Source organism: Pinus tabuliformis, chromosome 9 (assembly GCF_031772625.1).
Source record: "Pinus tabuliformis cultivar Carrire ecotype Pingquan chromosome 9, CPIR1, whole genome shotgun sequence".
Classification (NCBI taxonomy): domain Eukaryota; kingdom Viridiplantae; phylum Streptophyta; class Pinopsida; order Pinales; family Pinaceae; genus Pinus; species Pinus tabuliformis.
This window is the reverse complement of record NC_142307.1, coordinates 121,325,203-121,352,142: the sequence shown is the minus strand read 5'-3', so window position 1 is coordinate 121,352,142 and position 26,940 is coordinate 121,325,203. Positions and strand designations below refer to the sequence as shown.

At 37.0% G+C, this 26,940-nt stretch overlaps 1 pseudogene; it reads left to right on the top strand.

Moving 5' to 3' along the window:
- The first annotated feature begins 6,750 nt into the window (after positions 1-6,750).
- Positions 6,751-7,709, top strand: LOC149147381 (RAF-like serine/threonine-protein kinase 20; annotated as a pseudogene).
- Positions 7,710-26,940: the final 19,231 nt, after the last annotated feature.

The following is a 26,940-nucleotide window of genomic DNA, read 5'->3' as shown; positions in this document are numbered from 1 at the left end:
TTCTGGGTCACGGTTTGCAGTTTAATCTATCGATTTTGGCCGAGTAAAAATAATCAGTAAGGTACAATCAGAGGGATGATTTAAAGGAGGACTAAGAGCTATCACAAAGGGTAATCAGATCATTTGTGGATCAGCTGTTCAAATCATAAACAAATCCAGTGAGTGGATTGAAGTAGCAGCTACTTTGCATTTGATAATGGCAAATGCAGTTCGATTTCTACTTCTGTGTTTATGAAACAAACAACAAGAGAAACACAAACAAACTAACTAGACATGATCCCCAGCGGAGTCGCCATTTTGTTGTTGGGAAAAGTGTTTACTCAGAACGCCCCTATCCCACTAAGGTGTGATAGTACCTTAGCAACAAACAAGGAGAACTACTTTCATATTCTTCTTTATGAATTGTAAACGAAGAGGAATAGGATGAACCAACCTGTGTCTTTCGCTAGTCCTTTGATCCAATCTCTCTTCTCTTTGACAGCTTCCAGCTACCTGCTCCCTTACTTGCTCAACTTCACCAAGTTCCTGCAAGATCACAGAAGAGGAAAACTACACAAAGACATAGATTTACATTCATAAATAGCTTAGGATCAGATTTAAGCTAAACATGCAAATATAACAAAACATCATTAATACACAAGCATGTAGGAGAAACTCAAATAGTTTTATTGATATAACAAGAAGATCCAGGAGGAGATACAACCAAGTAAGTCCCAATCCAACATCTACCTCCCAGCAAAGGAATCCCTTCTTCACCTCCCACAAAGCATAAATCACCCAATGCACTGATCTCAATCTCAAAACCAACAACAATTCTCTGCAAAGTACAAAATTCCAGCCACTGGATCTCTGGGATGAGGGATCCATATATTGATGTATGCAAAGAGGATGAGTCAGCTTATGATTTGACTTATGGCTTCTCTTTGTCAGTTCTTGCTTCCACTTGGACACTGAGAGCCTCTTACTCATCCTTGGTCGAACTCAGTGAGGCAAGTGTCATTGGGGAAGATTCTGGAAGCTTCCATTGTCTGTCCACCTCGCGGAATGACACTGCCATTTGTCATTTCCCACTCAGCGCACCCTGGTAGTGCATTTAGGTGCGTTTCAACGCACCTAGCTAGTGTACTGGGGTGCTATGCAACGCAGGTAGCTAGTGGAGCAGCTGAAATGATCCTGATTTGACTGATTCTGAGTAGTTTCTGGTGGAGAACTTCTGGGAGAAGCTGTAATTGGTTGACCTTGTTCCTTTAGGGGCAGGAACAACACTTTTAGGGACTTAGGATCCCTTGGTTTATGGAAATTTCATGCTTAGAGCTGTAAGGCACAAAAATGTCTATAACAAAGTCCTGCTCCCCATTGAGTTTCAAGTCAAGACTTTTAAGATGGCAGTCCAATTGGGGATGAATCTATCAGAAGCCCAAAGACACAGAATGGAGCAACTAAACGAGCTAGATGAGATCAGACAAGAAGCAATTTTAAAGACTGATCTAGTTCAACATCAAAGAGCTAAGTGGCATGACAGATACATCAAGGAGAGAGTTTCAAGAGGGAGATTGGGCATTACTGTTTGATTCCAAGTTCAAAGACTTTAAAGGTAAATTTCAGACCCATTGGCTTGGGCCATATGAAATTGACAAAGTATTTAACAATGGAACGGTAAGAATCAAGACCATTGATGAATTTCAGATTTCTCTTATTGTGAATGGCCACCGATTGAAAATTTATCATAAGCCACTCTCAAAAGAAGAATTTGTCAAGATGTTCCAAGAGAATTCTGCAATAAGGCTAGTGGAGAAGAATCCTTCTTTCCCACCAGCCTAGCCTTTGATTCTTTCAGTTAAAAATAAAATAAAATAAAAAATTGTGTAAGTCTGAAAACCAATCATAGATTGACAGTCTTATACAGAAAATATAGAGTGAAAATCAAGGACACTTGACACTCTATATTTTCCAAAAAAAATAAAAATCTCCTCTCCTTCTCTTTCCATCTTCACTCCACCTCATTTGCCATTCCACTCCATCTCCATCTAATTCACATTTTCTCTTCACTTCACTCCACTTCATTTTCATTCCATTCCACTCATTTCATTTTCATTTCATCAATAAAAGTTCATTTCAGGACTATTTTCACTCAGTTAGTTCTTTTCTAACCATATTTGTTCAGCTAAGTGGGTGTTGTCCCAGTTTCCGCAGCTGGAAGCAGTTTCCGCAGCCAGAAACGATTTCCGCAGCTACCACCACTCTGTTTTTCAAATTCACAGTCAAAATGTTAGTACAAAAATCATGAAAATGCAGGTGTAAGTGAGCAAATGCCATGAAGACATGGAGCATCTCCAAGACATCAAGAAAGAATAGTTGGTTAAAAGCTATGGGCAAGAAATGACAAAGTTTCCAAAGTTATGAGCAATTTTTTTTATCAAATAGCAATTAAAGTCATGATTATGCATAGTTATCAAACCATGAAAAGTTCTACTATGTGCAATGATTCGATATGATAGCTCCATTACCCACTCCTATCCCACGATATTACTCCATACACTATGCATTCATTTCTTAACAGTCTCATGATGGGTTTTCGGGTTTAAACTCAAGTTGACTGCACTTTCATTTGCCACCTGCGCTCATAAGATGTGACCAATCCCTTTACGGCTCTTCTCCACCGTATTTTTTGCAGCCATCTATCAAAACGTGTGATCTCCCGTACGCATCCGTTAATTCAAAAAAAAAAGATCTCGCCTCCACTGCCGTTCACTTACCATTTCATTTAAGACCTTCCTTTTCATACACACGCGTTTCAATTTGTAAACCCATTCACTACTGCTTATCCTCTGTTCCGCCTATAATCTGAAGCATTCTTGTTACCTGCTATCGATTGTAGCCATTGCATTCTACCATAAACCCTGCAACCGAGCTACTTCCCTCTGTTAAAATCTTCATACGCAATTGCATCCTCAGTTGAAATTTAAAACAGATAAAGGGATGGGAAAACTACTAAGGGCAGAGCCAGAAGGACCGAAATATCTAGAAGGTTACCCTCAAGCCAAGGATTTACTGAAGAAAGCCAAATGGTTACGGTTCATTCAAAAGTTTAAAGGCTATAACAAAGAAGTAACCAAGGTTTTTGCACGGTCGTTCGATGGTCAAAAGGTGGAGATTGGAGATTTGAAGCTCACGGTGACCGAAACAACAGTAGCAGCTGCCACAGGCTTACCTCAGGAAGGTGAGAGATGGTTCAAAAATAAAAGCGTGGATGAACAGGCATGGAGAATTATGCTAAGAAACCCAGGTATGGACACCTCTGTGTTTACTAAAGGAATTCATGTTCATGCATTGAAGGAAGAATGGGCTAGTCTGCTGTTAGTTATCCAAAAATTTGTCACTTGTGAAGGATGCTTTGGTTCGATGTACATGTACCATGCTAGGTTGTTGATGAATTTCTTAGAGAATCACTCTTAATTTGCCTTATTTCTTACTCTTGAGTTTGAAGAAGATGAGCATTACAGTCCAAAAACACATAGGCAATATAGACCATAAAAACACATAGGAAATATCATGGACTTATAAAAATTCTTATTGAAGACCACTTAAAGAAAAAAAAAGATACATGGGAACAATTCTTGATAAGAAACTACTTCCAAGAGCCATCTGAGGCCTCTGAAAGTAGCACACCAAAGACACCAAGAAAAAGTAGGAGAAGAGAAAAGAGCACTACAATCCAAGACTCCCCTACTATAGAAACTCAAGAAATTGGTCAAAAAGAAGAAGACAGAACTAAAGACAAGAAACAGAAGAAAGAAAAAGGCAAAAGGACCATCCAAGAAGTCTACCAATCACCTGAGCAATCCATAGAGGAGGATTATCAACCACTGTCAGAAAGATTAGTACATCTTCAGGCTGCTGCTATAGCAAAGAAAAAGGCAAAAGGAAAACAGAGTATACAAGAAAAGAGTACTAGCCCACCATACTTAAGGAGAAGCACAAGGTTAAGAGGAAAAGGGAGTAAAACGCAAATAAAACAACCTCACTCCATTGACTTGGGTGGAGAGATACCTGAGAAAACTCCAGCTGGTCGTAGTCCACCTCATCCTCAGCCAAGCATTGAAATCAATCCTCCACATGATGAAAGCCCTTTTCGGCCAGAGCTAGAGAGCAGTCCTCCTCCACCGGATTTTGAACTCAGTCCAAGAAAGACACCTGAAGTAGACCCTAATCAACAGGAAGTATATGACTACTTGGAATCATTAGAAAAATCAGCTGCAGGTCCAAGTACCACTCTGCCACTAGATGCACAAGTTCAGTCCTTAAAACAGGAGGTATTTGAATTAGAAGTCCTAAACATGCATATCAAGCAGGAAAATGAAGCACTCAAAGAGCAGAGCAAAGTAGATAAAATTATTCATGATAACACTATGCTCCATTTAGGACTATGGAAAAAGAAAAACAAGAAACTGAAGAAAAAGTGCAAAAAGTTGAGTAGAGCATTGATCAATCTCAAGTTCAGATGTCTAATAAGGAAACCAAGAATGATGGTAGCACCAAAGAAGAAGAAAAGAGGGCTAGATGTCCTAGCAGAAGCATCAGAACATATGGATTAGAGAGGAGTGACTAAATTTTTGTTGCATGAGGACATGCAACACCTTCACAGTGGGGGTATGTTGAGTCTCAAACCTGCACTTCCCTATATACCCTTTCAGCCTTCTTTTTCCATTTACTTAATCCACCAAGCTGTAAAATCGTTGCATATTAGTCTAAAAAGAGCTTATGAAATGGTTTCCTAACTATGTTTATGACTGTTGTTTGATTTATATTTTTGTTCAAGCAGCTGCGGAAACTTGTCACTTTCCGCAACCAGCCTAGGTTTCCGCAGCCATTTTGTTAAAGGCTATGCTACAGGTGTCCAATGAAGAAACCAGCCACATGGGTAAGCTGCAAGTGACGTGTACATGGAGTGTGTCCCCTCAGATCAACCAAATCACTCATAAATGGTCATGGTCAACGATGGTCAAAGGAAGGGCCAAATGAGGAGTTTTGCGGTGAAACGGCTCTGTTTTGCCCACGTGAAGGTTTGCGTGGCACGATCCTTAATTTCCGGAGGTACTGGCACACCTGTAGAGCAGCCCGTGAACTATATCGAGCGACCACCACTCCATGGATTCAACTGTCATGATGACCATCACGCTAAATCTCGGGTCAAGGAGATTTATGTGTCTCTTGGCAGCATAAAATCTAGGAATTAGTTGCAGCACCTTTACTTATAAATAACGTGTTGATATACGTTGAGTAGTTAGCTTTTGAAATGTAATTTTGACTGTTGTCATCAGCCCACTGTACTGTGTTTCACTTTGTTTTATTACTGCACTTTAAATACATGAGAATACAGCTTTTCTGAATCTGATTTGTGACTAAGTGATTGACTGGCCGAGGTTGCAGAGGGCCCCTGTACACCAAAGCTTTGTATAGTTTCTTACTTGCTTTCATTTATTGTTTTTAAATCATTGTTTGTACATATATTGTGTTGTTCTAATGTTCATTGCTGTCCATATTTCTTTTATGTTTTCTTTTATAACTGTTAGCTGATCAGTGCTTCTTTTATAGGTTTTGTTGTAGGTAGCCTAGGCAGATTTACATATTTTTTTGATAACTACTGACATGAGATCATCTTGTCATTTCTGCTGATTTTCATTTCCTGGGTTTAATCCAGCACTGTCATCTTTCAAATTGCATTTTTGCTTATTTACTTTTCTGCTACTTAGACATCATATTACTCATCTGTTTATGATTTCATTTCTATAGTCAAGTGACTCTATTAGTAAGGAATCATAATATTGTTTATTGTAGTATGATTTAGTTTGCTTTCCTGCAAGTTAGAGATTGAATTACTTATGTCATTTTCAAGAGTTGAAATATGAATGAATAGTTAAAATCTTAGTTTCCTTTTATGCAATTTAATTTCCTGCAATTTAGATATCATATTACTCAGCTTGTTCATGATTATTTTCTATAGACAGATTGAGTTGAAAGGTGAAGGGTCATAACGGGGGTTGAAGTAGTGTGATTTAGTTGTTTTGCTTTCAGTGTTTGAGTTGCTTTAAGTTCAGTTTTTACTTTCTTTTTCATACAACAGTAAGGATACTGGGCCATTGTCACTAGTTCACTGTTTTGGTACATTTACTTCCTTTTGAGAATTGATTTCATTATAGTCAGTTTGGAGCTTTCTTTTTGAAAACTTTTAAGTTTGGAAAATCACTGTAGAAATCACCATTACCATCCATATTTAACTTTCAATTTCGCCATCACACACTAGGGAATCCATAGAAGATAAAACCAAAAACAAACTAAAAAAATCTAAAAAACGACAAAAGACTAAGAAAATGGTTATCTTGTACATATAGTACACCTCACTTCATCAGTTTACGAATCCCGGATTGACATTTTAATTAGCAATTTAGAACACTAAATTGACCAAACATGGACCAAGGAGAACCTCGACAACAGTGAGAGAATACATGGTGAATGGGTCACTCAAATAGGTCTGGCAGAAGAAGGATAGATATAGGTCTAGTACACATTTTTTTTAATAGATTAATTTTCCATGCCTTCACACTGCCAAACAGAAGGGGAAATTGATAAATTCCTTGCACAACAAAATGCTAACATAAATTATCAATTTTTTGCAGGACATTTGATCATCATAAGCGATTGATAATCAAATTTTAATTTTTATTTGGTTTTTAATTTTTTGCTTTGGGGATGGAATACTTACATGGAAAGAATATTGTTCACTTTGACTTGAAATGTGACAATCTATAGGTAAACATGAGAGATCCCCAACGTCCTATATGTAAGGTAATTATTTTTTTAAAAGGGAGTTAGCTACTCTATGGATTTGTGATATTTGTTGGCTATGGTGGGCCTTAACCTGTAATGTCTGGGTGGAGATGAGTGTTAGCCTCTAGGCAAAATTCTATTTTGATTTCTCAGAGTCCCATATAATTCATACCAATCTATAGTTCCATGCACAATATTCTGCAGGTAAGTGATTTAGGGTTGTCAAAAATTAAAAAAATTGAACATCGAACATTAGTTTCTGGTGGTGTGCGAGGAACCCTTCCATGGATGGCTCCAGAGCTGTTAAATGGCAGCAACAATATGGTTTATGAAAAGGTAAAATGACGAAATGATTTTATCTTTGATTATATGAATGCTTAGTTTTGAGTTTCTAAACTTAGAGCACAAATTATCTAGTATATTTTTTCCCCTTCCAAGTTGATGTGTTTTCATTTGGCATTATAATGTGGGAGTTTCTTACTAGAGAGGAGCCTTATGCCAATATGCATTATGGGGCAATAATTGGTATGCCCTTATTCCTTGTAATGATGACCATCATCCTTGTAGTGCCATATCCATGTATTTGTCGTAGCTAAAGATAGAGGCATGATATGTGTAATTCAGAAATATCTAGAAAATACTGTTGATGTCAAGCTTCATGGATATTTTGTAGGTGGCATAGTCAACAATACTTTGCGGCCACCTATCCCTAAGGGGTGTGTCATTAATGGAGAGTTGTTGGTCGAAAAACCCTTCTATGAGAACCACTTTCACAGAGATTACTCTTGGATTACGTGAAATGGTAGCAATGCTTCCACCTAAAGGGATTTCTACAAGCTCATGTTCAAACGCGACTTGCAAAAAATGCTAGTGAACTCGAATCAAGTGTGTTTTTGTTTGGCCAGTTTGCATTCTTTTCAATATTTGGAATATTTTCTTTCAAATTTTCATTGTATTTCATTGTCAATATATTTCACTTGTTTATTGCCTTCTACATTCCCTGATTTCGACATTCCTTAGCACTTCTCGGTCCAATTGCTAGTTTAGTCTCCTTAAAGTATGTATGGTTTGAGATTTATACTTGGAGTCAAATTTAATTTCTCATTTTAAGTGATTTGAAACCTTGAATCAATTTCACCTTTTCATTTAAGTGTGGTTATTTGAAGCTTAGTTCGGCTCTTGGACTATTATTTATGATGACTCTTCATGCACTTTCCATATCAGGTTTTCTCTTTGTTTGATTAAATATTAATTTTATATAATTGTCTTATGCTCTTTTTAATTTTTTAATTGGGAAATTGCTAATTGGGTTGGTGGAAGGAATTAACAAATAAATTGGGCTTGTATTCACATGATGCTACTACCATTATAATCATCAAGTTTATCATCATGGATTTTCATGTGATACACAAGGTTAGTTGAAACTATTACCATTATAATAACCAAATATGCCAACATAGCTTCTCATGTGGCACAGAAGCCTAAATGAAAATTTTGAACCAACAATGAAACAAAGAGTACACATTATCACAAACTAATCTATATTTCAAAGCCTATTATATTCATTTATGAAAATCCAAACTTAAGTACATATCTAACATGAGCTGAGAGGGGTCAAATTTCTTCATGTGCGATATCACCAACTAATCTATATTTCAAACCCTATTATGTGCAAAATTCTTTAGAGTGCAATTTTTTAGTGTTTAAATTGTATTTTTGAATGCTCTCTATATATATATATCTAATAAACGTTTTAACCATAAAAAATTATTTTTTTCATGATATATACATTTTTTTTTTAAATGATATATAATATATACATAATTGACATTAAAATATTTTACATAACATGTATATTTATACATTTTATCAAAACAATTTAAAATAGCTTTTTTATTATTAATATATTTTTAAGTATATATCAATATTAATTCGTATTAAAATATTTTGTTGATCTCATATTGAATATATATATATATACAAAATTAAAACATTTTATCTTAACAATTTTTTTCTATATATAAATATATATGGGATTGATATCAACATAAATTAATTAACACAGATCTTCAAATAATTTATTTAAATTTGTTGTTAAAATATTTTTGAAAATTTTAAAATTTAAAAGTTTTATTTATATATATTTTTACTTCTTATTAATTTACGACATGTTAATTTTTTATTATAAACATTATTTTATTTTTTTAAATATCATTTATTTTTATGGTTTAAAAAAACGCTGTTCAATTCAAAGGACAAGCGCCATAAAGTTTTCTATTAAAAACCATTGAATGTTGAATTAATTAGACTTAGCAAATAATTCCTTATATTTATGAACTAGTATTAGAATGGTGAGCAAATTTAATATTTCTTTCTCATGTCCCTTTTGTGATTTGATAGCGTTATTTTACATCTCAACTGGTCTTTATGGGTTGTATGGAAAAAGGATCTCATGGCATTATTTTACAGTTTCGGGTTGCATGGAAATTAATGAAAGTTTAGAGATATTTGTTCACGATTTAGTGTTTTTATTTTTATGCTACAATGTTGTTGTGTTTTGTTTTTTTTCAATTGAATATTAAACGTAGTGTAAAAAGTATTTTAAATTTTAAAAAATAACAATTTATTAAATTTAAAAAACAAATTGAAAAGAAATAATAATTTATGAAATATATATATATATAAAAGTAAAAATATAAATTACATTAGTTGAATATTGGAAATTTTTTTTTTTTGTGGAAATAGGTTTATAAGAAATATTTTTTTAAGGCTAGATGACATGGCTTTCTAATATATAGATTTATTTGTCTTGTGGAATTTAAGGGCCAATTGTTGCATTTTTTGAAAAGATTGTGTTCTTCCGGGTCTAGAAGTTTGTTGGAATTAGATGGTTAGTTGATAATGGACATATATACACTGGTGCACTTTTGATTGTGATTTCTTATCTCATCTTAATATATGGAACTATTTGTTTTATGGAATTGAAGGGGAAGTTGTTGCATTTTTTAAAAAGCTTGTGCTCTTTTGGGTCGAAAAGTTTGTGGGAATTAAATGGTTAGTTGATAATGGACATGTATTACTTTTCAAAATATACTGGTGCACTCTTGATTGTGATTTCTTTGTTTGCAATGTAATTATCTAGTCTGAAGATAAAAGATAATGGTGTTGGGATTTCGTCTAGAAAGTAATATATATTTTCAAATTATTATTATTATTTTTTTTTTTTTTTAAATTTATTTTCCATTGGAAAAAACGTAATTTTCATTGAGATATAAAAATTACACGCCCTATATGCATGAGAATATGTTGTATGAGGCTATGCCTGTCAATTTCAAAAAAGGGAAGGAAATTTTTGCCTTTCTTCCACGCAGGGAGGCATTCAGCTCTAGAATAATCATCCTATTGTTTTTATCAAAAAATACTGGCCTAAAGAGGCTGCCAGTTTTATAATCTGTCCAAAAGTTTCCTGAAGTAGCTAGAAAATAAATAGATTATATGAATATTTACATGTGGAAGACTGTGAAAAAACAAAAATCTAAGCTCCCTGAGAGGTCGCTATATCATCTATTTCCATAAAGGGCCTGTGGTAGTACTGGTAGAAATTCCCTTCTCTGTGCTCCTGAAATCAGCCAAGTGTCGGGAGGCCTATGCGCAGCTTCTTTGGATAAGCTGTCAACATCTGCGTTTCGCTCCCTGAAAATGTGTTGACATGTAAATGAGTCAAAAGCAGTAATAAGACGATGGGCCTCATCCAGAATATGAAACAGGGAGAACGCTGAGCATCTGGATTTTTTGTTAATCCAATCACAGACAATTTTTGAGTCACCGAAGAGCTGAAGGTCTCGGCAACGAGTTTGTAAAGCATGTTGGATGAGGAATTTTGCAGAGGACAGTTCCGCAAAATTGTTTGTACCACCCCCTAACCCCATTTGAATGTGGAGGGAATGTGAGTCAGAGAGGTTTAAAATGGCTCCTCCCCCGCATCCATCCTCTTGGGCAGACCCATAAAAATAAGCCCATGGCTTTGAGTGGTCTATGGATTCCGGAGTGATGGTTCTAGATCGAGTTACATCTTCGTCTTCAGGGATGAGGGAGTAATTAGAGATGATTCGAGAAGAGATGGAAGGCCATTGCGGCAGGGAATTTTGGAAGATGAGATTATTTCGGGCTATCCATAGTCCCCAACAAATCAAAAGAGGCAGGTTCCTGAGTTTTTTGGGGTTGGCACTTGTCCACCATAATGACCAGGCTTCCATTACCGAAGCACCTTGCCACCTTGTCGTGAAGGGGATCACTGCTGAGATTGAAAGCCAAAGATCCTGGGCTGCCTTACATTCAATAAAGAGATGATTTGAAGATTCATTGTTGCATTTACATAGATGGCACTAGAAGGGGCCATGATGAGCTCGCTTTATCAGGTTATCTCCCGTGGGGATTTTGTTCTTTAGAATGGTCCACATAAGAAGTTTGCTCCTGAGGGGGGATTTTAACTTCCATAGATGCTTCCACCAAGGTTCTAGATCCTGTGGGCGACGCTCCTCAGCTAGTACCAGATATCCCTCCTTTGGTATGTATCTTCCTACTTTTGAGAGTGCCCAGACAACTTCATCTTCCTCTTTCCTGATCCTGATCTGAGCCTCAGAGAGGGCCTGGATGTTGTCATTCTAATGACGAGTCCATTGATGGGGAATGTTTAGTTCTCGGGCTGTTTTCCAAGCTTGCTGAAAAGGGGTGGAGCACTTCATATCAACTATTTGACCTATAAATGAAATATTGTTGTCCTTAAGGAAGGATCAATGGTCCTCTGGCAGCCTGTGAAGGTTTCCGCATCCAATCCAAGGGTCTCGGCCAAGTCTTACTCTCATTCCTAACTGGATTTTCCATGTGATGCCTTCCCTGATGATGTTAAGAGATTTAAGTACCGCCTTCCATATAATGGAGAACCCTGGGTGTAATCTTGGCGGTTGAAATATCTAGTCCATCAGATGTGCAGGGGCGATGTATTTTGAGCATGCCACCCTGGTCCATAAACTGTTTGATGAGAGTAATTTCCATCCCAATTTTACCGCCAAGGTTGAGGAGAAATCTTATAACTTTTTTATGCCCCATCCGCCCCATTTCTTCGGTAAAGATATGGCCTCCCACTTTACCCATGCAAAGATTATTCCTGTTGTTTCCCTTTCTAGAGGAATCTGCAGCATAAGCCCTGTATTCTGGCTAAAATACCCATGGGGATCCAAGCCAGTGACATCCAGTAAACGGGGTGGCTTCCAGGACAACTTTTATAAGCGTGAGTCTCCCTGTCGTGAAAAGGTATTTGTGGTACCAAATGTTTAATCTCTTTTCCAATTTGGAAATTAGCCAGGTCCAGTGTGCAATTTTGTACCCCAGAGGCTTCAGCTTGTAACTAAGATATTTAAGTCCCTCTTCCAGCCTGAGCAAGGTATATTGGAATCGTTGCAGTGCATAGTGGATTTCATAGGGGGAGCATCCATTCTTTGTGAGGGTCGACTTATTGCAATTAACAGTCATACTTGTAGATTTTTGGAATAGGGCGAAAATGTTCCTCAAGATGGTTAGGTCTCCAATGCTTCCATTGAGAAAAATGAGCACATCGTCCACAAAAAGAAGATGAGTCAAGATGCAATCTGCTGTGATTTTTATTCCTTTTAGTCTACTTCTTCTGTGCTCATATTTTATCTGCCTGCTAAGGCCTTCCATTATCAGAAGGAACAACAGAGGAGATAAGGGGCATCCTTGTATGAGTCCTCTTTCAGAGCAAAAAAAGGGGGAGGCACCCTCATTGATAAGCACACTGAAAGGAATGATAATGATACATCACATGGTCCATTTAATGAACTCAAAAGGGAAACCGAGGTGGGTTAGGAGCATTCTAATGTAAAGCCAATTTTCTCTATCAAATGCTATTGAGAGATCTACCTTTAGGATCATACCTTTAATTTTCTTGGCGTGCAGAGAATGAAGCACCACCTATGTGGTTCCTACTGCTTCATGAATTTGTCGCTCTTGTAAGAAGGCAAATTGCTCCGGCGAAATGAACTTGGATAAGATGGGCCGCATCCTGTTTGTTATGATCTTGGCTATAATCTTATAGATGCAATTACACAACGAAATGGGCCTGTAGTCATCAAAAGTGGAGGGGTTGTTAAATTTTGGAATGAGAGCGATGAAGGTGGAGGTGAAGGATTCAGGGAGCTTTCCACAGGATCTGGAGTGTTCTATGACATTCAGGAGATCCTCTCCCAGAGTATAAAAAAAAGCTGAATAAAACTCGATCGCCCAACCATCCGGTCCTAGGCTCCTGTCCTTCTTAAAACCTTTGATCGTGGCTTCTAATTCCCCAATTGTGATTTCCCTTGTCAGTTCCATGCCAGCCTCTTGGTCCACATATCGAGGGAAAATCTAGGCTACTTGCATAATTTTCAGCTAGATTAGCATCAGGGGGGGCCTTGTAGATCTGCTTAAAATGAGAGTTTGCAAGAGTGGCCAGCTGTGAGAAGGTATTAACATAATGACCATGCTCATTCAAGAGTTGCCAGATGGTTTTGATGTTTTTCCTACCATTTGCAAACTTATGATAAAAATTTGTGTTATCATCTCCCTCTAGAAGCCAGGTCGCCCTACTCCTCAGCCTCCATGCTTATTCACGTTCCATTAAAATTTTCCTCTGGTGGTGTAGAGCTCTGAGAGTCTAATTTTCTGATCATTCATTCTGTAGGTTCGTGCTAGGTCATTTTCTATCTCAGCTATTTCCTTCTCAACTTTTAGGAGGGTTTGATCATCTTTTAAGCACTTGTTGTGAGCCCAGATTTTGGATAGTTTCTTAAGCTCCCTAAGGTTTTGGGCAAAGCCCTTTGTTACGCTGCCACACTCATTCGGGGGGTGAGCCTTCTAGAACTCCTTGATCATCTGACTCTAAGAGGGGTCTTTGAGCCAGGATGAGCTGAACTTGAATGGACCCTTGGGGTTTCAAGGACCTCCTCTGATTTCCATGAAGATAGGGAGGTGATCAGAGACCCCTCCCGAGCCTACCCATTGTTTGTGGAGGAGGCCCAAAGTTAAGAGCCCTTCCTTAATAAGAAAACGATCCAGTCTTCACGCAAGGCAGTCCTCTCCAGCTTTGTTATTCCTCTAGGTAGGCATGAGCTTGGCAGAGGGAATGTCTAGAAGGTTATGGGACTCCATCAGATTCTCAAATAGGCAGATAAGGGGTCCTACTGAGCATGATACCCCCAAGATTCAGAGAGTCCTAAGGATAAGTTTAAATCCTCACCCAGAATAAGATAATATGTTTGGATAACAACAGAGCCAAGAAGATGGTCCCAGAAAGCAGGTCTTTGTTGGCAAGGCCCACAGACATTAAGAATTCGAAACTCCAATCCCAACTCTGATGAGAATAGGTCAGCTCCTAAGTGTTCGTGGCCTCCCCAACAGTTGCAGAGATTTAAAGTGCGGGTATTGAAGCCCAGAGCAAGACCTCCTGATCTTCCATTAGCATCTAATCCAAAGAATCTCCATCTAGTGAACATGGCCTCAAGGAGGTGAGTGATGGTGTCAGCGAGTCCCAGAGTCTTTTGGAGGAGGATGATATCAACAGGGGAGGCATGAAATAGTCTGCGAAGGGCTAGTTTCTTATCCGGCCTAGCTAGCCCTCTACAGTTAAAGGAGGCTATCTTCATGAGGGGGAGTCAGACGAGGGGTTCAATGCTCTAAGAACCCCATGAATGGTAGATTGCTTTCCCAAAGCAATTTCACCTCCAGTGCAAAATTATGCCTTTGAGAGTGAGGAGGGTCAACCCCACGGGAGTTTGGGAGGAAAGGGTCAAAGAGGGATCCAAGACAATGAGATCATGAGAGATTGGTTTCTGTTTTGCCTTGGATCTGGTCTGGTATCGAGGGGAGGGGGGACCAGCTACAGGTTCCAGAGTGCTTTCGGAGGGGAGGGGAAGGGAGGAAGGGGAGGCCCCAGAGGAGGAGGGATTAGGAGGGGTGGGGGAGACGACTAGGGGAACAACCAGAGGGGAAGGGTTACCAGAAACCTTCAAAGAATTTACTATTGGAGAATTAAATAATTCATCAATAGCATGAATTCAAGAGGGAGAATGAGAGATTTGTTGCTTACCCGAAGAAACCACCGACTCAGCAGCCGCTCTTGCCCTGGTGAAAGGAGGGGAGGGAGGCCGAAGCAGAGGTCTACAACGTTTCTTCGGGGTCCCCTGCGAGAGAGACATGTCGTTTGTGGAGGTTCACTTTGATTCCCTTCATCTAATTTGTGAAGCTTCTTCCCCTGATTCTGGTCTTTCTTAGGGGGAATTGTCCTCCCATCTTCCCCTCTATCCGAGTTCTTGTTGTTCTTGTTGAGGGGGCAATCCTTGAATAAATGCCCAACCTTGTAGCACCTCCTGCATATGAAAGGAACCCCTTCGTAGTCTAGGTTCTGCCTGCGGGAGAAATTCCTCCATTGAATTGTAATATATTCCTGTAGTCCGCCACTGGTATCAATGTGAACTAGAATTCGAGCATACGCCATTTTCCCTGTCAAGAGGTAGGACTTTTCATATTCCAAATAAGTGCCTAGAGAGTTCCCGATATGCCTAAAGATGTCTTCATACCAGAATTGGAGGGGCAAACCAGGGAATCTAACCTAGAGAGCGCTGGCACCTAGCTGTGCTCTTTCTGGGTCAAAGAGTGGTGTCCATCATCGAAGGAGGACCAGGGCTTGTTCGATGTGCCAAACGATTGAAAGGACCCAGTTGGTATGCTCTGCCTTGGCAAACCGAAGTTCAAACCATCCTTTTATGAAAGTCTGAACCACCAGAGGTTTGGCTAGATGATTGCTGCAAACCTTTGTGGCCCACTGTTTTAGTCTAGAAGCGCTGTAGAAATGGCCTTTGACTCTTCCAACAAGTACCCGCTCGGCTGTATCCATGGCCTCACTCCACTGGAAATCCTCGCCCAGAATTAGGAAGACCTCCAAATCTTTTGGTCTAGGGATCCTTTGCTTTTTTAATTTTCGAGTTCCTTCATCCAGGGAGGGGTTCTGAAGGGATTCACGGGAAGGGTTTGACTCAGGAGCAGGGTCGCCTAAGGGAGGGTTTGAGGGGAAAACCCCGGTGATGGGGGGGACTTCAGTGAAATTATCGGAAAGGGGGGTCGAAGAGACCGGCATATGCAGCCTTGGGGCGGAGGCGGCAGGGATCGCTATTGGACGCTGCAGAGAGGATGCGGGAGCCAACGAAGGAGGGGAGAGATGAAAAATCCTCTGTAGATATGCCCAAACCTGGATCGAGGGATTGATCTACGAATTTTAGGGTAGAAGGGGACAAGGACTGGGATGTGAGGTCAGGGATGGAATGAGAGGCCTCAAAGAAAGTAGCAGCTGAGCACGAGGGCCCTGAGATCGAGGGGAGCGAGGCTACAGTGTCGGTGAGTTCACAACCATAGTGAAAACTGCTTGCAGTGTTAACTTGAGGATAAGTCCAGATGGAGGTGCCCGCTAGAGGGTCTTTCGAGTAGTCGACTAGGTCCTCCATAACCGTCTCTATATTCCCGCGTTAGCTACCTTCAGAAACCCTAGCTCTCCTGTCGTTGTAGTGATAGGGTGCCAGGTGGGGGTTTGTCGAGGAGTAGGGTAAGGGAAGCAACCCAAGCAGTAGATAGTAAAAAAAGAGATGGAAACAGCGACAGAGCAACGAGCGCGGTGGTAAAAAACGGGTCGGCGTACAGGAGGGCGGAGGGTACTGTAGTAGGGTTGGTTTGCCATAGGGGAGACACAGGCTGTGAAGAACAGACGAAACCCTAGCCCCATTCCTTCTGTCACTTCTCCATCCCTTTCGAAAAGAGGACCTCAGGACTCAATCGACTATGTTGTCAATTATAAGTGTTGGTATATCATTGTGATTTCGGGGTTTTGTTTCAACGAAGCAATTTGTATTTTAGTCTATATTGAAAATTTTGTTGGTTTTACTATGTCAACATCATTTAAATTGTTACTCACTATTCAGTATTAGGGCATTGCACTTGGACGGTGGCAGCAGATATAGGTTTCACTAGAGACCCAGTGTATGAGTGGGAGGAATACATTCTTCTATTGAAGTCTTCATGCATCTACTTGATCAATTTACATGGAATAACACTATGGTCAAAGGAATAACACTATTTAAATTGTTACTCATCTAAAATCAAATATCCAGATGGCCCTCTATCCATATGGCCCTCTCTCTGCACACAGCGAAGACAAAAATCAATTTAAATGGCCCTCTCTAGGTAGATAAAAGCTTAGATAAAGTCTTCGCTCTGTGCAGTGCTGGGGTGGTATTTGGGATATGTAGGCATCATTGACAGGTCAGAGCTTCTTTTTCTATTATGGGCTGCTGGAATGCTTGGACTATTTCGCTAACATACTATGAGGGATTGTTGCGCTTGTGCCACCCTTGAATAGTGGATCAATTAGAGATTTGTTTGTATGTTTATTGTCTACATTTATGTATGTTTTTAGACTTTACAAACCTAAGGTATATAATTTTTTTCATAATAATGGAACCTTGTTTTTTTCTTCTGAAAAGAAAAAAAGAAAGAAAAACAAAAACAAAACAAAAAAAAAAAAAAAAAAGAAGAAAAAGATAAAGATTTAAATTGCATGGTGCAGTGACACCTAACTTTGGCTTAATATATGAATAAATTGAATACAAATTTTGTTGTGTGGTGTTTGAGTGCATTTTAATTCACTCAAGTAGTTATTTATGCTTATATTTAATTGAAAACAATTGATCTTTGTTCATGACTTGAAAATGTTGTCTTCATGTCATTTCAATATTCATTGAATTTGTTAAATGGCCACTTAATCGAATTGACTCTGTAAAATCGCTTGAGTTTGGATTTGAAATGTAATATTCTACTATTGTTAAGTTAAACATAATAAAGCAAAATTATTTAGCTTCTGTATGACAATCAAAGATGAACTTTTACTGGAGTTGATTTGGGTGGGTAAGGTAGCATTAATTTATACTATTGCTTCGACTTAACTTAACAAATAAGAATAACTGAGCTTTTATAAAATAATTAAGATAACCTTTGATCTACTTAATATGAATCTTATGTTAGCTTTTTTATTCGGCCATTACTGAATTTTTTTTAAAACAATTAAGATAAACTTTGATATAGTTGATATGAATGTTATGTTCATTTCTTTGTTTAGCCTATGAGTTAATAAGTTTTTGAACCGGATCTTGGGGGAGGCCCCCAAGATCTAAAAGATTGAAATGCCAAAAGAAAATTAGGAGAATGTCCAATGAAAAAAACCACAAAGAATTTTTTTATTAAAACAAAGAATAACTGTAAAAGCTACATTGTGGCGGACAAACTGTCTTTTTAGAAAATGTGATTTGTTACTTATAGTTTTTTCCAGTTACAATACTACAAGTTAATTCCATGGGTGGATGTCACAATACTGTGAGTCAATTCCATGGGTAAATGAATACCATGGGTGGATGTCACAATACCATGGGTGGATGTCACTTACAATACCATGGGTGGATAAATATCATGTGTAAATTCCATGGGTGGATGAATACTATGGATTGATGCCATTTTCCATTCGGATCATTCCGCCTTTCTTAAAAAGCAATGGTCCTTATTACCTGAAGTTCCCTCCTACGAAGCCTTTGTTGAATATGAAGAGCCAGTGAAGAGAAGGGTTTTATGTGGTTAACCCATAACCATGATGAACGAAGATCGATGATGGAGATACCCTGTTATGCTTGTGACCATCTGTGATACTGAAAGTGTCTGACCTAGCAAATGGACTTCGATGAAGTGTGGGTTTGTGGATGACCCATAACTATGATGAACGAAGATCCGAAGATAGAAATACATTGTAATGTTTGTGACACACTGTGATACTGACAATGTGCGGCCTAACAAATGGACTTTGATGAAGTGTGGGTTTGTGGATGACCCATAACCATGAAAAACGAAGGTCCGAGGATAGAGATACCCTGTAATGCTTGTGACCAACTGTGATACTAACAGTGTGCGGTCTAGAAAATGGACTTCAATGACAAGGATTTTGTGTGATTGACCCATTATCATGATGTTGGTTGTTGATGAAGTCGCAGGTCCCTACATAGCCTGAGGTGGGAGGGCATGTCTTCAAATAACCCAAGCCAAATGTTGTTATGTTGAAACTGATGAATGTGAAGCAGGTGCCTACTAAAGTGAGGTGGGATGGCACGTCTTCAACGAGAACTCTCTCTGAATGCTGCGAGAATTAAAATGGACATAACTCTATCAATATAACTCAGAATATTTATTATAACTTGTTTTTGGAAGTAGAAGGATCATTTTGCATCTTCCCTTGTGTTGGAAATCCTTATCTGGACACTCTAGAATCTCATTTTCGTGCTACAATTTTCCCACTGTCACAAAAGTTCTGAAAACTTCCATATCCGAACTCCAATTCGACCCATTTTTTTTTAAATTGGGTGATTTTTCAAGAGGAGCTCAAATTTACAATTTTTATTTTTATTTTTATTTTTTCCTGAAATTATTATTATTATTATTATTTATTTATTTTTATTTTTTTCTCTGAAATTCTGTACAAAAACCTGAAAAAAAATGATAGGAGAGTTGTCATCCACTAATTGTCGTCAGAGTTTTTTTTTCTACAACATAACTGATTTTAAATCAGCGATATCTCCTTCATCCAGATTTCTATTCGGCCGATTTTTTTGTTGTTTGAATTTTGGTATTTTTCGTAAGGAATCTAGATCTGTTATTTATTTATTTATTTATTTTTGTAAATATTTTGAAACTGATATATGCATGAAACCCTCATTCCCATGGAACCGTTACTTGCTCTGATACCACTGATCTAGACCTTGGGAGGAGGCCCTCAAGATCTAAAAGATTGAAATGTCAGAAGAAAAAGAGGAGAATTCCCAATGAACAAAACCACAAAGAATTTTTTTATTAAAACAAAGAATAACTGTAAAAACTACATTGTGGCCGACAAATTGTCTTTTTACAAAATGTGATTTGTTACTTATAGTGTTTTCCAGTTACAATACCACGGGTCAATTCCATGGGTGAATGAATACCATGGGTGGATGTCACAATACCACGGGTCAATTCCATGGGTGAATGAATACCATGGGTGGATGTCACAATACCACGGGTCAATTTCATGGGTGAATAAATACCATGGGTGGATGTCACTTACAATACCATGGGTGGATAAATACTATGGGTGGATGCCACTTACAATACCATGGGTAAATTCCATGGTGGATGAATACCATGGGTTGATGCCATTTTCCATTCAGATCAGTTTTTTTTAAATGATTGAAGATAAACTCTTTGTTGTTTTAAAAAGGATATTGTTAATATGAATTTTACATTTATTTTTTAATTTATATTTTTTTTTGCTAAATTATATGAGTCCTAAGATAACTCCACATTTAATCTTTGATTCACACAATACACCCTGTCACTATCTATTTTACACCCAGTAGACATCTAGTTTATTTATTTTTATTTATTTATTTATATTATTATTGATTTTGAAATCTTTTAATTTTGTAACAAAAATCTTTGTGGTTAAGATCCTTCAACCTCAACCTCAACCTCAACCTCCATATGAAGTCTCCATTTTCTTTCTGGTTAATACTCTTTAGCCTTCATTTTCAAGCTCCATGGATCGAAAATTATGATTGATTTTGGATACGTGGGAGTTGTTAGCTTTCAATATCTACCAATACAAAGAGCTTTCATCCCCATTTTCAGCCTCCATTGGTTCAAAACACTATGACTGAATTTGGATGTTTTGGGGTTGTTAGATTTCAAAAACTAGCAATACAAAGAGCCTTAAGCCAAATTGGTTCAAAACTATAATTGGATTTGGATTCACATTTGTTTTTACTTTCAGAATTATTTAATCTTTTAAAAGCTTTCTGTTTTCATACAAAGACTATATAAGTATTATTTTACTACAGATATAGATTTTAAATAATGATAGAATTTACAGAGAATCCATTTAATATAATGCAATGCTATGTATTCTGTTTTTGTTAAAATCTTAAAATATACAATGGCATATCAATGACATTTTTTTAGGAATGCGCATTGGAGAGTTTACTCAACTTTTATATGGACATGACCATTGTACCATTTTGTTATTTTCTTAAGTCTTCCTTTAACCTTTGAAATTTCGTCCCTCTCTTACCAGACATATGGTCCTTTTCACTTTTAGGAAATTACAGCTTGGCAAATTGCATTCTGATTGCATGCCCTTCGTAAGTTTGTCTTCCAACTTGCCAGCCAAGTCGTGATTTGGGTTATTATTTGCCATACAATGGCATATTTCTTGAAAATTTGTTATCGCTACCACACATTGAATGTTGCCTACTCCTCTATAGCCAAGTTGTGATTTCGGTTATTAAATTTCAGGAAAGGTTTTCACCTTGAAGGATTTGATCCCTCTTAGCGCATGATAGATCCAATGTTAAATGGATCTAAGTTGGTTCTAGTTGAGGGCAAAAATGTAACAATCTTAGATTATCATTATTATGTATATGTTGAGATAAACTTAAAAATTCACATTAGGTTTTCTTTGCTTGACATGGCCATATCATTCTGTTCTTTAATTTAGTCTATGTCGCTTGCCTTGAATGGTTTGTACGTCTATGTGGTTTGTGTATTTATGTGTTTGGATTTGGATGGTAATGTTTGTGAATGTTACAGTTGTGATATATTTCTATGTGTATGTAATTGTCTGTTAGTAATTAATTGGTGATGAAGAAGGGAGATAATCTTGTCAATAGTTTGCAAGACGATTGATATTGCACATTTATTTCTTTAATTTTACGTATCACAACTTCTGACAACTGATTAATTCTTAATAGCGTCCCTCTGGGTATTACTAAATATATCTTAAAGAGTATTTTTAATAAATATCTGCGTAAAGATTAATCTTGAAATAATTTGTTTCTTTGCTAATGTTTGAAATAATTTATTTCCTTCAAGAAGATTTTGATGATTTTTTTGATCTAGTCTATTTTGCAAAGTCAAGAAATAATGTAGAGACAGTGAGAGAGGAGAACAAGACTTAATTTTCACTTTGTAAGAGGATTGATTTTGCAGTATTTCATTTTAATTCTAGGTATCAAAACTTTCGACAACTAATTAATTCTTAATAATGTCCCTCTAGGTATTACTAAATATATCATGAAAAATATTTTTAATAATTTACAACCTCAAGATTAACAACATCTAATGCATTTAACACATCTAATGCAATCAATCAAATTGCATTAGAAAACATCTACACTGAAATCAATTCATCTAATGCAATAAATCAAATAAGATTATAAATTAACATCTACACTGAAATTAATGCATCCAGTACAAGAAGTCAAACGTAATTAGAAATCAACATCTAAACTGAAATCAATTCATCTAGTGCAAAAAATCAAATAGCATTAGAAATCATAATCTACATTAAAATCAATGCATACAGTGCAAGGGATTTTCTTTACCCCCTTCATCTATATCTATATCTCCCTTTATTTCTCCTTCTTTGTCTCTTTATCTCACCCTAGACCGCTTCACCCGCCTCTCCCCAAACACACATGCTCCCTTCCTATCTCCCTCTCTCTATCTCTCTCTTCTTCAATCTCTCCACCTTCAATCTATATCTAAATCTTCCTTTGTCTCTTTATATCACCCCCAAAACATACACTCTCTTTCTCCATATCTATCTATCTCTCCCTCCCTCTTCTCCCTCTTCCTCTGCCCCTTATCGCCCTCTCTCCCTCCCTCTTCTCCCTCTTCCTCTGCCCCTTATCGCCCTCTCTCCCTCTCTCTCCATTTATATTTATTGATTATATTTATTTGATGTGGAAATAAATGTCTTTAAAGATTTTAATATATCCATAGGATATGGGTTTTCTTTTAAAATTCATTTTACAAATATTTAATCAAAATAAATATTAACAGATTTCCGAGCAAGATTTTTGATTCTTTGTGTTGAATTAATATTTTTATTTATTTATTTAAGAAATGGTATTGAATTTAGTAAAGATTAAGGATGTTTGAAATCTTACCTAATTTGGAATTTTAATGTGGTAACTTTTTTTTGTTTAAGGTAAATTTATGATCTATTCAAATTCAACATTTATGATAAAGGAACTATTAAACACATGAGATGATTTATTATCTGTTCAAATGGAAGCAATGGAATTATATTCACCTACATGAAACATACGACTTTGAACACTCATCCTATTTGCTTGTGCACCAGATGCCATCATCACTAGAAGCAGTACTCCTATCATCCATAAAGTATGATAATCCACATTAGCTACCGAAATGTAGATACAATTACAAAGTACATGGTAATTACAACCATCCATACATACATAGATACATGCTAAAACATACCAAATTTGCAAAAAAAAAGGTTACATTTGCACGCTATGATATTATATGTAGATTCCACTATCACCTTTACACTCCCAAACAATGGTTATTGCACTCCAATAACAGGTATTCACTTCAATGTTCTAAAGAGGCGATAAGCGAGACCTGAGACACAATCACGATCCATGATGACCCTATCAGAAAAGAATCGTATATACATACATACATGCATATAAACATTAGCATAAAAAATCATGATCATCGCATAATTACTAGATATCATAAGACCAAGGTTATGATGACTTCCTTTATTCATGCACAACATGTACAATATTGAGAACAACAGTTCCTAACATAGCCAATGCATCTAAAACTTCAAATCCATTTACTTTACCCTTTATGTTACCTTTCTCATGATTGTCCTATCACCGTCTATTTATCTCAATGGACCCAACCAATCCAACTAGCTATCATATGCTTGCCTTCATCCGCCCTTATACATGCATTGAGCTTTATCCAAGCCTTACATCACTTGTTAGGTACCACACAACTCTCCCTGAACTCCATTAAATTTCCTCTTTCTAAAACCAATTCTCAAGACTCAACAAATAAAAGGCAAGACAAGAAACAAACAAGAAGAAAGCCATGAAAATCAGTAATAATACGACACCACAAAAAAAGTAGCAAGGCCTTGCACTAGACAAAGAAAACCACAAATTAAGCTCAACAAATGCCAAAAACACAAGACTAACAATAGACACCATAACTCCATCCCCATAGGTTTCCAATGCTTCCAAGTGAAATCTCAACCCTAACCTTCTTTAAGAATTCATGGCAACCTCTTTTCCATGCAATCCCTTGCATCATACTACCATCAACACATAACTGTAAATGCATAAATAAACATAACAATACATTGGTTACCTTACCTTGTTGTTCCAAGCATGCTATCTTTCAACTAAACACATCCACACCATCTCTCAATGGACTCCAATTTCTTTGACAAATCTAGCTATAACTAGATACCAATTGTTATACCTGTCAAATACATGTCCATGAATATATTACATACACACATAATGTCAGATGAAATCAAAGTTAAGAATACTTCTGGTATGCAAAGCACTCATTCATTTGGAATTAGGGTTCCCAAACATAGCCAAAGGAATTCTTACCGAATTCCTTTCTTTTATTATTTTACCTTGTTGCAATAGAGACTTATTGTGTACTTTCACATCACACAATTGTTAGTTATATAAACACATCAATTGTTACCTTATCACACTAATACCAAACATGTTTCTTGCAACTGTTTACACAGGTCAACCACATGTTCCAAATATCAAGACAATCATATCTATCAATTTGATATCAAACTTTACCAAGACTAACAATCATGTCATAATCCATAGTCAACTCATAATCATTAGACATAATGCTACAATTGTCACCTACTACATTCAAGTACATATCAACTGTCTCAACACCTGTGTTACTACTATCATCCTAAAACAATATCATTTGAACATATACTCATATTACGCAATTCATCAAACATCTAACCAACTTGCAAACATACCATGTTAAATTAATCAACTAGACGACATAATAAAACATTCAAGCACCAAATGTATGACATAAGAAAACTCATACCTTAATGTATCTCAGGGGAAGTTATCTTGTCTTCACAATCAATCTAGTTAGCACGATATAACTTTACAACACATCAACTCAAGCACACATAAGATCATGATATCCATAATAATAACTAACTAACATGTTCACATCATAAGCTCATAAACATTTGTAGTTCATGCATACAAATCATGCATGTACGATTAGTCTAGATTAGTATGACATAATATCACAACATATTAACTCATACATGAATGCCATAAATTTAACCATTTGCATAGACTAATCCAAATTAGTATGATACATATAACATCAAGATCTTAATGTAATAACCCTAATCATCAAGTTACTAGCATATAACAATAACAAGTTATATATAATGTTCATCAACAACGTATAACCTAATCATCAAGTTATCTAACATAAAACAACAATAGTAATGCATACAACCACAGGTTACTATCATTCATGACTATCCAACATGTGCATATGACTACACTAATCAACTAGCATCTATCATCTATCATGTATGTAACCATAACATCAATAGAATGAAAATCATACACATAAACATAATGGATATAAAAATCCTTAATCTACATACTTGCATGTGCAACATACAACCTGCAAGACGACATGCTCTTCCCTCAAGGTCCAATGTTGCAACTTCACTTTGATTATCTACATCTCTCGCTCTATCTCAGCCAACACATTAGCATCATAACATACCAATATCATCATAATGACCTAATTGCATACAACGACCTCATAATGCATGTCTGACCTATCATATATGCATAACCATAACCATGACAATGGATGCATAAAAACATATAGGCACCAACATGCATAATAAATGCATATACAACCATACATTCATGACAACGCATCCCAGAACAACACCATAAACCTTCACATGGTGACATCACTACAACCACGATCAACACCATGCAAATTCAACAAGCACATGGACTACACGCAAAAGCAACACATATGCAACCGACATGAATGCATGACCAAAACACTACCCATCTAGTCCGAGGGGTGAACCATGTTCTGATACCACTCTGTAATGCCCTCCTCCCACATCTACCCAAGTAACCAACCAACCGGGGTAAACATGTGACGAGAATTTATTATGATATGATTCAACCTCCTAAGTCACCTCAAGGAAGTGGAATCAACATAAACACACCATACATACCATCCACATCAGCAACAAGACTCCGAGGAACCATCCCAACCACTCAAGTAACCAACCCCTAGGTCACACTGAGGTTTTATACCATTAAACCCCTAGGCGCTCTCTTTATATGGGCATGCATGCATCCAAGAGGTTTTGGATGCTCTGGGCATATGATTAAAAATCGAGTTGGACACTTTTTTTAATGTATCTGCAATTTTATCAATGCGGCTCTTTTCAAAAGTATGCATAATGGTTACTCGTTGGATGAAAAATTTAATTCCACATCCAACGAATTTATACACTTCAAATTTGAGTAAACTTATAAGGAGATAAGCAAAAAATACAATTAAGAAAATAGTTTTTATTCTTTTCCCTCCAAAATATTTACATGTATCTCTTTTTAAATTTAAAGGATTTTGATTGGTTTACATATTATGACATGGAATTTACGTGAAAATTTCATTGACACTTTTAGGCTAAAATCTCCTCTAATGGAAATCTCAAGCCTCATGATGCACTATTGGCTACTAAGACTACGCAATATGTAGTTCCCTCAGCGAATATCCCTCCCTTTCTCATGAAAATTGCGTAATACCTCTCATCAATGCATTAATTTGTTTCCTCATATTGCTTTGAAAGTTGATTTGCAAAAGCTAATGCAATCTTTCCATGAATGCCTTTTCCTCCCACAAGTACGACATTTGTTGAGCACTTCTCTCCATTAGTCACTGTTACCATGACACCCAAGAGAGATGCTTCAAAATATACCACAGAAAGCAATACCGAGGAAGTAGTTGAGATAACTCTTGTAAACTTTCCAGTATACTCAGACACTCAACTGTATGTGGAAAATG